Genomic DNA, 13414 nt, shown 5'->3' with positions numbered 1-13414 from the left:
AGGTCTCACCTCTGTCTTACAAATACTGAATGTTCGGTGCTCCAATGTGGGTCTCTGTCTCCTTTCATCGCCTGATGAAAGTTAATATTCAGGAGGATGCTTATATGTTTTTCTTTGGGTTCACCTTCTTATTTAGCTTCTCTAGGATCACGATTTATAGGCTCGATGCCCTTTATTTATGGCTAGAAACCAAATATGAGTGAGTACACCCCATGTTCCTCTTTTTGGGTCTGGCTTACCTCACTCAGGATAGTGTTTTCTCAAGGTCCAAATCAGGAGCAGAAGGAGAGCACGAGCAAGGAACTCAGGACCGTGAGGGGTGCACCCACACACTGAGACAATGGGGATGTTCTATCGGGAACTCACCAAGGCCAGCTGGCCCGGGTCTGAAAAAGCATGGGATAAAACCGGACTCGCTGAACATAGCGGACAATGAGGACTACTGAAAACTCAAGAACAATGGCAATGGTTTTTTTTATCCTACTGCACATACTGGCTTTGTGGGAGCCTAGGCAGTTTGGATGCTCACCTTACTAGACCTGGATGGAGGTGGGATGTCCTTGGACTTCCCACATGGCAGGGAACCCTGATTGCTCTTTGGGCTGACGAGGGAGGGGGACCTAATCGGGGGAAGGGGAGGGAAATGGGAGGCGGTGGCAGGGAAGAGGCAGAAATCTTTAATAAATAAATAAATTTAAAAAACAAATACTGAAAGTTGTTTAATTTGGAAATTTAATCAATGAAACATAAAGTTGCAACCTCATTAAAAAACACAGAAAAATCAAAATATTATATCTGGGTTGAGAAAAGAGAGTTACATTTTAGAAAAGTAGACATGTACCTGGGTATTAAATTATAGCTCCCAGGAGACATCAGTACCAATAACAGGAAGAATAACGAAGAAAGTAGTAGCAAAAATTCACACAGGTGCAATTGGCCCCCTTCAAAGCACTCCCTAAACAAACTGACAAAATTCAAAAACCAAACCAAACAAAAACCGAAAGCAAATTAGGATTGTAAATATCAGATCTCCTCCTATTGGGATCTTTGCAAGACTGCTCATCCTAAGCCACGTTGTCAGCTAAGAGCTGAGCACAGCTAGGGGAACAACTGAATCATTAACTTGCTGGGAAAGAAATGTTGAATGCTCTCATTTAATTTTTAATTTCTGTCACATAGGTGGTCTTCAGATCCAGAGGGTTTGCAGAAAACAAAGTGATGAGTTGTTTTAGACTTTGAGTGGTTTTTATTTTTGCTCTGCTTTATTGCTTACGCCCAAGGAGGCAACAAAACAATGTTCAACTCGACCTTCTACAGTCATGTCCATAAAAGCGATAAAATTTTAATGTCAACCTTTTATTGGAAATCTGTTACGTTAACTATCTAACAGGGACAGAATTCACCAGTCTCCTTTTTTACCCAGTGACTGATGGTGGAGTTCTGTTTTCTCACAATCTCTGCTTGCCACGGTCAGTTCAGGAGCCTCATGAGCATCCCTCTAAGTAGGGTCTATGTCATGGTCAGTTTAAGTACTAGACCACAGAGAACCCAAATATTTGATTAAATATTATTCTGGTTATATCTGTGAGAGTGTTTGTAGACTGTATTAACTTCTGAACAACTTCAGAGAGTAAAGCAAAGCACCTTTACTAACTTGCATGGTCTTAATCTTGAGGAGTCTTAAACACAACAAAAAGACAGAGAAAAGTAGAACTTATTCATTTCCCCTATTTTCTTTGAACTGAGTCATCTGGACTTGGTGTTAGAAAAGAATTTATATCACTTATTCTCTCTTATCTTTAGACTTAGACACTATCAACTCTCTTGTATGCTTGCTATTATAGATCCTGGGGATTGCCCATCTCCCAAATCATTCAAACCAACTACCTCTAATAATCTTGTTATATTTCTATATTTCTGACTAGCTTTGTCTCTTTGCAGAGTTTAGACAAACAGACTTGGACAATAAAAATTGAGATGATGCTCTAACACTCACCCACATGTGAAATAAACTTGGGAACTAAGCAATGCGTAGAGGTCAAATGAGTTTTGAGTAGCTGGATTAGAAAGAGAAGCACTGTTGAAAATGCGTTAAAAGGTAATTCTGGCTATATAGTAATAACAAATAATTTTTAGCTAAGTATTTTTCTAGTGCTTTGGAGAAGTAGAATTGATTAGTGACAAAGTTAGACATTTATTTGAGCAAGTTTCCAAAGAAAGGAGATGACTTTCCTGAATATTCACAATAAATTGTGAAAAGAGAATGAATTTGAGGTGCACTAGTTAAGCAGAAGTTGGAAATTGGGAAAGTTCTCAGCCTATGGCATGAAGTTGTAAAAGCAAGCAAGATAATTATTAAGAGTATGTGGCTGAAAGATTATTTTATAGTGAGATCTTCGCCGGGGCTCATGGACCTCTTCAGTCATTTCAATAGAAGTTAGGAATAGGAACAACCAGGGTAAGCCAAAATACTGCCATTTTGAAATGAAAGAAGAAAAAACGAGATGAGATGAAATAAGCTAGATAGAAGTGGGAGGACCTTGGTCTTCCTGTAGGGCAGGGAATTTGGACTGCTCTTCAGTATCGAGAGGGAGGGGGAATGGTCTGGGGGGAGGAGAAGAGGAGTGGGGATAGGGGGAGGGGAGCGGGGGGAGGGGCAATATGTGGGAGGAGGGGGAGGGAAATGGGAAACGGGGAGCAGTTGGAAATTTTAATTAAAAAAGAATAAAAAAAATGAGAAAAAAATAAGAGCAAAATAATCACAAAACAGAAGCAGAAAAAAAAAAGAAATAAGCTAGTGGGACTCTTGATAAATGTAATAGGGCAATAAGAATAAGCTGGAGTTTTTTTTTTTTTTTTTTTTTGTAGAGAATATGTGTTGTTCTTGGAAAGCAGGGAAGTATCCTGGCAGTTATTTACATACTCTTTGGGCTACTTCCTGGGATGTATCAGGCCATATAGTTTTTGTCTTAAGCTTTGTGGTCTCCAATACACTACTGAGTTAGAAAGATAGACCTGGCAGTGCAGTAGGTGTAAAAAGCAGAGAAGCCACACAATTAGGGTTATAGTAAAGCCTTATGACCAGATGCGATGGATTTCTAGAGTTTAGGCTTGCCTGTGACCCATTATGTCTTCCTTCTCTTTTAATTTTTCCTTCTGGAATGGGATGTCTCCATTGTCGCCCGTTCACTACAGTACACTGGAAGCATTACTTTGTCTGATTTCATAGATTCATAGTTAAAAGAAATTTTTGTCTCCTAAGGAAGTGTGCCTCATTTTAACTGCATTTTAAACAATATTTAGGAAAAAAAATCTTTGAATTTAAGAATTGATGCTGAAATGAGTTAATGAATTAAGACATTTGAAGATGTTGGGGAATAGGCATAACTATTTACTTAGTATGCAAACAGGTCATAATTTTAGGAATCTCGGGGAAAAGGTTATGAAATAGACAGTCACTGTATATAGTCTGAAGTTCTAACCTCCCCAAATAAATGGTATCTGGAGAGGGTACATTTAGGAGATAACTAAATTGGTTATGAAATAGATGGTCCCTGTATATAGACTGAAGTTCTAACCTCCCCAAATAAGACAGTATCTGGAGAGGGAACATTTAGGAGATAACTAAATTCAAGTGAGGGAATGAGGGTGGGAACGTCATGATGGAATTTATGTCCTAAGAGACCCTGGAGAGCTTGGTCTCTCTGATATTTACAAAAAGGAAATTAGCTGTGACCCAGAAATACAACTCTCATTGAGAACAAAATTAGCTGTTTTCTTAACCTCAGACTTCCTGGCCTTCAAAACTTTAATAATTCCTATTGCATGAGCTCCCTGCTCTATGGTACTTTATTATGATCAAATACCCAGACACATACTATATACAGTCCAATATTCTTGGAAATGCTTAAGCTAGAATTTCTATTTATTGGTCTTATGCTATTATTAGAAACCTTTTGTTTTGTTCAGAGAAGTGGTTTGCACACCTTCTTTGCTGTTTTCAACAGTGATCCACAGCTTCATCATGAGGATCCACATTTCCTGGCATTGTGGTACATGTATCTAATCCCAGAACTCACGAGGCGGAGGCAGGTTGGTCTCTTCAAATTTGAGGCCAGCCTAGTCTGGGTACTGAGTTCCAGACAGGAAGAACTACAAAGTGATACTCTGTTTCAAACAAACAAACAAACAAATAATCAAACAACTTACCAAAACAAAGAAGATAAAAAACTCAAACCAAACCAGCCAAGCAAGCAAGCAACCAATCAATCAGACAAGCAAATCAACAAAAATATCACTCTACACAATGATTCACCCTCCATATCTTCTTCATCTTCCATCTTTTCTGAATTTGATGTAAGGATGAATCTTTTTATTTCTTATATTTCTCTCTTCTCTCCTTTTCAGTGAGAATAAACCTGTTTTCTCTGTCTTTCATTTTTTTAGGAGGCGGGGAACCTGTTGTGGAACTAGCTCTTGTAGACTAGGCTGATCTTGAACACACAGGGATTTAGCTGCCTCTGCCTCCTGAGTGCTGGGATTAAAAGCATGTACCACCACCACCCTGCTTCTCTCGCTCCTTTTTTGTGAATGTGAAATGGCCCATTTCTCTGTTATTTGCTGTTTTAGTCTCATTTTATAGTATAAACTCTATGGTATCTTACTTTCAACCCTGTCTTCTATACTTCTACTTAGATCTTTTTTCCTCCTTACTCTTAAAAAATTCCAGTTAGAGGTACCGTGCACACTTCTGACTCACTGGTAGAAAGATCTTGCATAAATGGACAGAAAAATCCCCAAACATAAATGTTAGTACTTCTAAGTAGTTTGTTGCAAAAGTAATTTTAATCCTCTTGGTATTTCACATACCAGCAAGCCTCAGTCGGGCTGCATAGAAGTTGAGCATGAAGAGTGAATACTGCTATAACCTCTCTCTTCGAAAGATACGTTTTTCTATGTATCTGGAAATAGCTACATCTATTTGCTCTCCCTTTACCACATCCAGACTTTTGAAAGAAAATCTGACTAATGTCTGATTTTAATCTAAACTTTAGAAGTTATATTCTCTAATTAGCTAAGGTCAGGACTTTCTTTGGATGAGATTCTATTCTTGTTCAGGTATAAAGTGACATGATATAAATGGGTGGTAACTTGTAAGGAAACAGTGTTTGTTAATGAGCGATGTCTTTGACCTCTTACACTTGCATATATGCCTTTATTCTGACTGTATATAGTCTGAGACCTCATCTTCATCCTGATTATTACATTATGTTAAGTTGGATGCTTTTAGTCATAGTCAGCTTCATTTATCTATCATATTAGTTGGTGACTGTATCTTCCTATAAGCATTGTTTATTTTATTTTGCAGTGTGGATATTTAGTAAGGCTGCAAATTGGGATTTATGCATTTAAAAAGTATTCTGTCTTTCAATAAGATAAACAAATACTACTTTAACTAGTTCTCATTGAATTAATTACCATAGGAATTTGTACAAATAATAATATGGTGATATGTATTATGGATATTTCAAAGGAAGACATAATTAGTGCTTCTTCAAACTTCAAGCAAAACATTTTTTTATGGATCATGAGATCTCCATGGAGCATCTTGTAACAAAACACTGGTCAATGAAAAAATAAAATTTTATTCCCGGTCTAGTTAGATCCTTCAAAATCTGTATTTTCAAACTTCTATTATGAATTTTCTGTCTAGCTTTGCTAAAGGACATTTTATCTGTGCTGCTTTGATCTTTCACAGTTTATTCTATCATTTATCTAGTTAATAGCCTATAGCACAAGATCACTGTGGTTTCTCTATATGTCTCTGATCTTTCTTAGGTGATTTTTCTTAGGTCTTGTTTTTTGTAACTTCTATCCTTTCTTTGCCTTTCGATCATGTTGTCTCCCTGCCTTCATTTTCTCTATTCTTCTCACAAAATTAATTCTGCTTTTTACTTAATAAATGCTTTAATCTTTTCTGGCTGTCTTGTCATAACAAAATATCTTAGAATGAGTAATTCATAAACAACAGAACTTTATTGTTCACATTTCCAGAGAGTGGAATGTCTATGACTAAAACACTGGCAGATTGGTCTGACAAAAAGGGTGGGTTCTGGGTCCTTGCTGGTAGGAAGGAGCAAGAATGTTTGTCTAGCCTGCCCACACAAAGCTCAAAATCCCATTCACTGAACACTGAACATATCAGCATACTAATCTTAGACTCCCAGACTCTATATACCTTTATAAACTGACAAAGAGATTAAGACACTTTGCCAAATACTTCATTTTCTGGTTGTAGCACAAAGACTGTAATTCAGACTATAAAAACCAAAGGAAAAAAATAACTTATAAAGGTGAAAACTAAATGCTATAAAACTTAATGAAGTTAAAAATTGATTCAAGTTTTCCTTATAATCTTAAAAAATAAGTTCAAACAGTCTAGAAAATAAAAATAGAAAAGTATTTGAACTGTTAAAAGAACACTAAGCAAAACTGATTAAAAATATCAGATCTATTATTTGATAAAAATTATCAATACTTTCACAAATATGATTAATTATTACTAATAAATAATAATTATTCTTTATTTTTTACTCTTGATGTATTTGCAAATCTGGGGACTGAAACCAAGCATTTTAGCACTATGTAAGAACCCCAGTCTAGAATGTCCTTTAAATTAACTGTGTTTGGGTTAACAGAACAATCAAAAATGTTGGCTAAAATATGAATACTAGAAAGATATATCCTTCCAAGTAAGCACATGACAGAGATATTTGCATATTGATATTTCTTGCATTGTTCACAGTAAACAAGACGTGGAAACAGTGTGCTCACCAAGTGAATACATAAATAAAATGTCTACACAGTAGACTTTTATTTAGCCATAAAAAAGACATTGAAATTGCAGGAAAATGAATGCATGTCACCATGTTTATCAGTTACTTTTCTCCATATTGTAATCAAATATCTGACAAAAAGTAACTTCATGGAGAAAGGGTTGACTCTGGCTTATTTTTCACAGCCATGAGGTCAGTCATGATGGGGAAGGCACCCCTGTGACAGGACTGGCTTGATCTATGGTACTCATAGAAAAACCAGAAGTGATTCCTGTTATTTTGCTTGCTTCCTCATTTCTCCTTTTTGTCCAGTCTGGGATTCAAATACATGGGATAGTGCTATTCACATTCAGTGTAGGTTTTCCCTCCATAACTAATCCTCTCTGGAAACGCTCAGACAGTAACTCAGAAATGTGTCTGCTAGGTGATTTCAGACGTAGTTGACTTACCAGTGACAACAACCATACACCATGTCCAGCACAATCTGTGCATTTCCTTTCATGTTCAGCATCTACATTTAAGATGTATTTATAATTTCAATGTGAACTTTGAAGCTACAACAAATTATTGACTAGTTGAAATAAAGGTCTAAGTTAATTCTGTTAGAGCAAAGATAATTCTTCAATTAATAGGTAATTTTATACAATTTTAATAGGCTAATTAGAAGAAACAAATGTCACGAAATGTTCATTACTTATTAAAGTTGTGGCATTACATTTTTAGTCTGAATTTGAAGTGCAGGAAGCATGACAACTGTTAGTTTAATTGGCTAAAGTTGATGAATTACATCTTAAAAATAAAGTACACACCACCAGAATGAGTTGTTTCTCATGAGCTTAAAATTTATTAGTAAGTGAAGCATTCACAAACTAATTATAAAAGGTGTTAGGTTATTAATATAAAAGGAAGGGAAAATGGAAAGTTTGTGCATTTCCAAAGGCATATAAATTTCTTCTATGCTTGTAGTGTCTGGAGCAAATGAAAAAGCCATAAAGCTTCAGAAAAGGGTATTTACCCATGTTCTTCTCTTCTGTGTTTCAGCTCTGAATTTGCAGACTTATTTTCTATTTTGTCCTTGAATTTAAATGGAAGTTTTGTCCTCCACAAGAGATGCTTCATTAACCATACTTTGCTTTACTTCTATACCTCAAGTACAGTGTTGATTTAGTATTAACTCAGAAGTAAAATCTTTTAAGAAGAAAAAAGACAAAATCTTACTCATTTTTATATGTATTATAAAATGTTATTATATATTGAATATTACTTTTGAAATGCTATTGTATATTGAATATTATTTTGTAAATTGTAGATTTTCACATTCATAATTCAAAAAATAAATCACATATTATAACAACAAATATTAACTGAGAGAAAATGAGGTTCTTAAAATTTATTACTTTTTTCTTTCAGGCTAACTGATTTAAGGATGTCATTCTAACAAAAATCGTGTGTCATTGTTCATTGTGTAACTAGAAATACTTAATTTTCTTTATTATTTTTGGCCCTGAACTGAGGACCTCATACACGGTAGGCTGCTTAAGTAGTTTAAAACTGAGCGGTATCATTTGTCCTTAAGTTTCTTTCTATTTGATTTTTAAATAGTATGTCCATATTCAGCCCAGGCTGAGCTTCAACTTGGGCTCTTTCTCGACTCAGCCTCCTGGGAGCCCAGTGGCTTGTTTGACTTAAAATATAAACACTTAAAAACTCTTTGCCATGTTCGATGATTCTTTTGTGTAATGTATGTCCATTTCATGGTAACTTGCTTTTTTATTTTTTATTTTTTTGTTTAAGTTCAGGAATGTTATTAGTGATAAAGTCTTCGGACCCAGAAGTGTGAACATGATTTTTTTTTCGTCAGAAAGCAGTTTTAAAGAACTACACAACTACAAACAAGCTCATGTCCTATGGAAAATGATGCTGCAGAGGAGGCAACTGAGAGCCAGAAGGAAAAAAATCAAAAGCCTCAGAAGCATCCTTTCTTGGGATTCACATTGCATACCATTCCACTATGTGCTGATACCTATTTAGCTGAAGTTCAGAACTGCCTCCATTTTTCCTTTTCTGTATGTGTCTGTCTACTATATACTGTGATTTTTCTCTATTACTGTATTATGGTGTGAGTGCACATTATATACGCGTGTGTGTGCATGCATGCGTATGTGTGTGTCTCCGTGTGTGAAAAACTCAAAAGGACTTTGTTTCAAGGCATCATGGAGACTGACCAGAAGAATGTCATCTGTATAGGGATCTCATTTAGATGAAACAAATACGGACATCAAGCTGAAATGCCAACTGACCATGATAAAGCAAGTTCTCCATCCTATAAGCCTCAGTTCATTTGTTAAAAATCAAGGACAACGTTCAAATGAGGAGCAGAAGAAGGGAGAACATGAGCAAGGAAGTCAGGACCGCGAAGGGTGCACCCACCCATTGACACGGTGGGGCTGATCTATTGCGAGCTCACCAATGCCAGCTGGACTGGGACTGAAAAAGCACGGGATAAAACCGGACTCTCTGAATATGGCGGACAATGAGGGCTAATGAGAAGCCAAGGACAATGGCACTGGGTTTTGATCCTACTGCATGTACTGGCTTTGTGGGAGCCTAGCCTGTTTGGATGCTCACCTTCCTAGACCTGGATGGAGGGGGGAGGACCTTGGACTTCCCATAGGGCAGGGAACCTTGACTGTTCTTTGGACTAGAGAGGGAGGGGGAGGGGAGTGGGGGTGGAAAGTGGGAAGAGGGAGAGGGAAAAGGGAGGCAGGGAGGAGGCGGAAATTTTTAATAAATAAAATTTTAAGGACAATGAAACCAAATCATTTCTAAGGCCCTCTCCCATTCTCATAGTTACTGAATCACCTAAAATGTCCTGTTATTTATTACTCTCCTGACTGAAACAGTGACTAGTTATATTACCTTACTGGACATACCTACCCTTGAATTGAGTTGCTTTAGATAGAAGATTCACAGAGAATAATAGTAGAACTCTGCTTTCCATAAAAATCTCTGTTACTTATTTTACAGTCAAGTACTCATTAGATGCTTAGCGAATATAAATGATGAACATGAATATTTACAGCTATGGTAGGAGATGGGGGTTAAATCATCCTTAGAATATATTTTATAAAAATTATTTCAGTAAAACAAGCAGAAAGATATTGTCTTATTGAACTAAATGTGTATGAAATAAAAACAAAATCTTTTGTTTCATTTCACTATTGTGTGTTAATTTATTTCACATTATTAACTTTTTTAAAATCCTGTTGTACGTATTGTACCATTTTTTGTTTAAGAATTACTGTGTTTATCATAAAACTCACCAAATAAAGCTAAATGAGGAATGAATATTTAAAGGAAATAACAAGGCTTGGTGTGGTGATATACAAGTTTAATCCCAGCCCTTAGGAGACAGAAGCAGGTAGACCTCTGTGAGTTTGAGGTCAACCAGAGCTATGTCATGAGTTCTAGACCAGCCTGGTCTACAGAGCTAGTTCCAGGACAGGCTCCAAAGCCACAGAGAAACCCTGTCTCGAACCCCCCCCCCCCAAGAAAAAACAATGGATGCTTTTGTAATATGGTAGGCAAGAGAGCTTATAGCAGCGACCTATTTCAGGTCTTCTAAAGTGGCTAGAAATTGATGTCTGACACATGGAATTCAAGAACAATTTATACAGAGTGAACTGTCCCGTAGTAGACAGATGTTGCAGGCCTCTGTCACAAAATAGACTATCATTGGTTTATTTGTGGTAAGTCTGAAATGATTTTTTTTATTTAAAAAGGCACTTTAATGAAGAATAAGGGATACTAAAGAGATGATCTTTTCAGACTTCATTAAATTAGAAACCTTAAAACTGAATTCCACAACTGAAGCCCCAGTGGACTCTTTGGGGAAAATTAAACGAAGATGCATTTTCTAAAACTTAAAACAATCATTTATTATCTTTTAAAAATGTTACCAGGAACTCCCCAATGTCAGTAGAGCAGAATCTCTGGGCCTGAAGACATAGGTTAGTGGTTAAGAGCATGTGTGACTCTTTCAGAGGAACTGAGCTTGATTCCCGGTATTTCTGTCAGGCAGTTCTCAATTACCTGGAATTACAACTCCAGGAGAGGGGACACTTTCTTCTGGCCTCAGGGCACGTCTGTACACATGGAGCATTCACTAAATGCCTACATACAAACATTTTTGAAAATTGAAGCTTCATTTTTTATTTATTTGTTTATTTTTTATTAAAAATTTCCGCCTCCTCCCTGCCTCCCATTTCCCTCCCCTACTGCTCTCCCCCTCCCTCTCCAGTCCAAAGAGCAGTCAGGATTCCCTGCCCTATGGGAAGTCCAAGGTCCTCCCCCCTCCATCCAGGTCTAGGAAGGTGAGCATCCAAACAGGCTAGGCTCCCACAAAGCCAGTACATGCAGTAGGATCAAAACCCAGTGCCATTGTCCTTGGCTTCTTATTAGCCCTCATTGTCCGCCATGTTCAGATAGTCCGGTTTTATCCCATGCTTTTTCAGTCCCAGTCCAGCTGGCCTTGGTGAGCTCGCAATAGATCAACCCCACCGTCTCAGTGGGTGGGTGTACCCCTCGCGGTCCTGACTTCCGTACTCATGTTCTCCCTTCTTCTGTTCCTCATTTGGACCTTGAGAGCTCAGTCTGGTGCTCCAATGTGGGTCTCTGTCTCTATCTCCATCCATCGCCAGATGAAGGTTCTATGGTGACATGTAAGATATTCATCAGTATGGCTATAGGATAGGGCCATTTCAGATTCCCTCTCCTCAGCTGCCCAAGGAACTAGCTGGGGACATCTCCCTGGACACCTGGGAACCCCTCTAGAGTCAAGTCTCTTGCCAACCCTAAAATTGCTCTGTTAATTAAGATATATACTTCCCTGCTCCCGTATCCACCCTTCCTTTATCCCAACCATCCCGTTCTCCCAAGTTCTCCCCATCCTCCCCCTCTCACTTTTCTTTCCTCCTTTCCCCACCCCCAAGCTCCCAATTCTTGCCCGGCAATCTTGTCTACTTCCCCTCTCCAGGCGGATGACTATATGTTTCTCTTTGGGTTCACTTCTTATTTAGCTTCTCTAGGATCACGAATTATAGGCTCAATGTCCTTTATTTATGGCTAGAAACCAATTATGAGTGAGTACATCCCATATTCATCTTTTTGGGTCTGGGTTATCTCACTCAAGATAGTGTTTTCTATTTCCATCCATTTGCATGCAAAATTCAAGATGTCATTGTTTTTACCGCTGAATAGTACTCTAATATGTATATATTCCACACTTTCTTCATCCATTCTTCCATTGAAGGGCATCTAGGTTGTTTTCAGGTTCTGGCTATTACAAATAATGCTGCTATGAACATAGTTGAACAAATGCTTTTGTAATATGATAGGATATCTCTTGGGTATATTCCCAAGAGTGGTGTTGCTGGGTCCTGGGGTAGGTTGATCCCGAATTTCCTGAGTGATTGCACAAGTTTGTATTCCTACCAGCAATGGATGAGTGTACCCCTTACTCCACAACCCCTCCAGCAAAGGTTATCATCGGTGTTTTTGATTTTAGCCATTCTGACAGGTGTAAGATGGTATCTCAGAGTTGTTTTGATTTGCATTTCCCTGTACACTAAGGAGGTTGAGCATGACCTTAAGTGTCTTTTGGCCATTTGAACTTCTTTTGTTGAGAATTCTCTGTTCAGTTCAGTGCCCCATTTTTTTTAAATTGGATTAATTAGCATTTTAAAGTCTAGTTTCTTGAGTTCTTTATATATTTTGGAGATCAGCCCTTTGTCTGTTGCGGGGTTGGTGAAGATCTTCTCCCAGTCAGTAGCCTTTTTGTCTTAGTGACAGTGTCCTTCGCTTTACAGAAGTGAAGCTTTTTTTTTTTTTTTTTTGGAATTTTCGAGACAGGGTTTCTCTGTAGCTTTTGGTTCCTGTCCTGGGACTAACTCTTGTAGACCAGGCTGGCCTCGAACTCACAGAGATCCGCCTGTCTCTGCCTTCCGAGTTCTGGGATTAAAGGCGTGCGTCACCACCGCCCGGCAAGCTTCTTTTTTTTAAAAGAATTTTTTAATGCATTCTTTTCTCATTTTCCATAGTTATCCCTGTTCCTACTCTTTCCCCTCCTCCCTCCCCATCTTTTCCCCCACCCCACCCTACTCTTCAGAAAGGGTAAGACTTCATATGGGGGGGGATCAACAAAGTCTGACGCTTCACTTCCAGGCAAGGCCAAGGCTCTCCCCCCATATCCAGGTTGAGCAAGGTAACCCTCCAAAGAGAATGGGCTCCAAGATATCAGTTCAAGCACTAGGGATAGATACTGGTTCTACTTCCAATGACCCCACAGACTGCTCAAGCCTCACAACTGTCCTCTACATTCAGTAGTCCAAGTTTGGTTCTGTGTACATTCTCCTTCCTCAGCCATTAGAGAGTTGGCAAGAAACATGGTACTAGGAAAATTCTCTGGAATTCACAAGGATGACCCCAGCTAATACTCTAAGCCACAGTGGTGAGGATGCCAAAATTGGTCTTCCCCTGTAATCAGATTGATGACTACTTTAATCATCATCAAAGAACCT

The sequence above is a fragment of the Chionomys nivalis genome, chromosome 15 (assembly GCF_950005125.1).
Source record: "Chionomys nivalis chromosome 15, mChiNiv1.1, whole genome shotgun sequence".
In the NCBI taxonomy this organism is placed as follows: Eukaryota; Metazoa; Chordata; class Mammalia; order Rodentia; family Cricetidae; genus Chionomys; species Chionomys nivalis.
The sequence above is the reverse complement of the archived record's forward strand: the minus strand, read 5'-3'. Positions refer to the sequence as shown.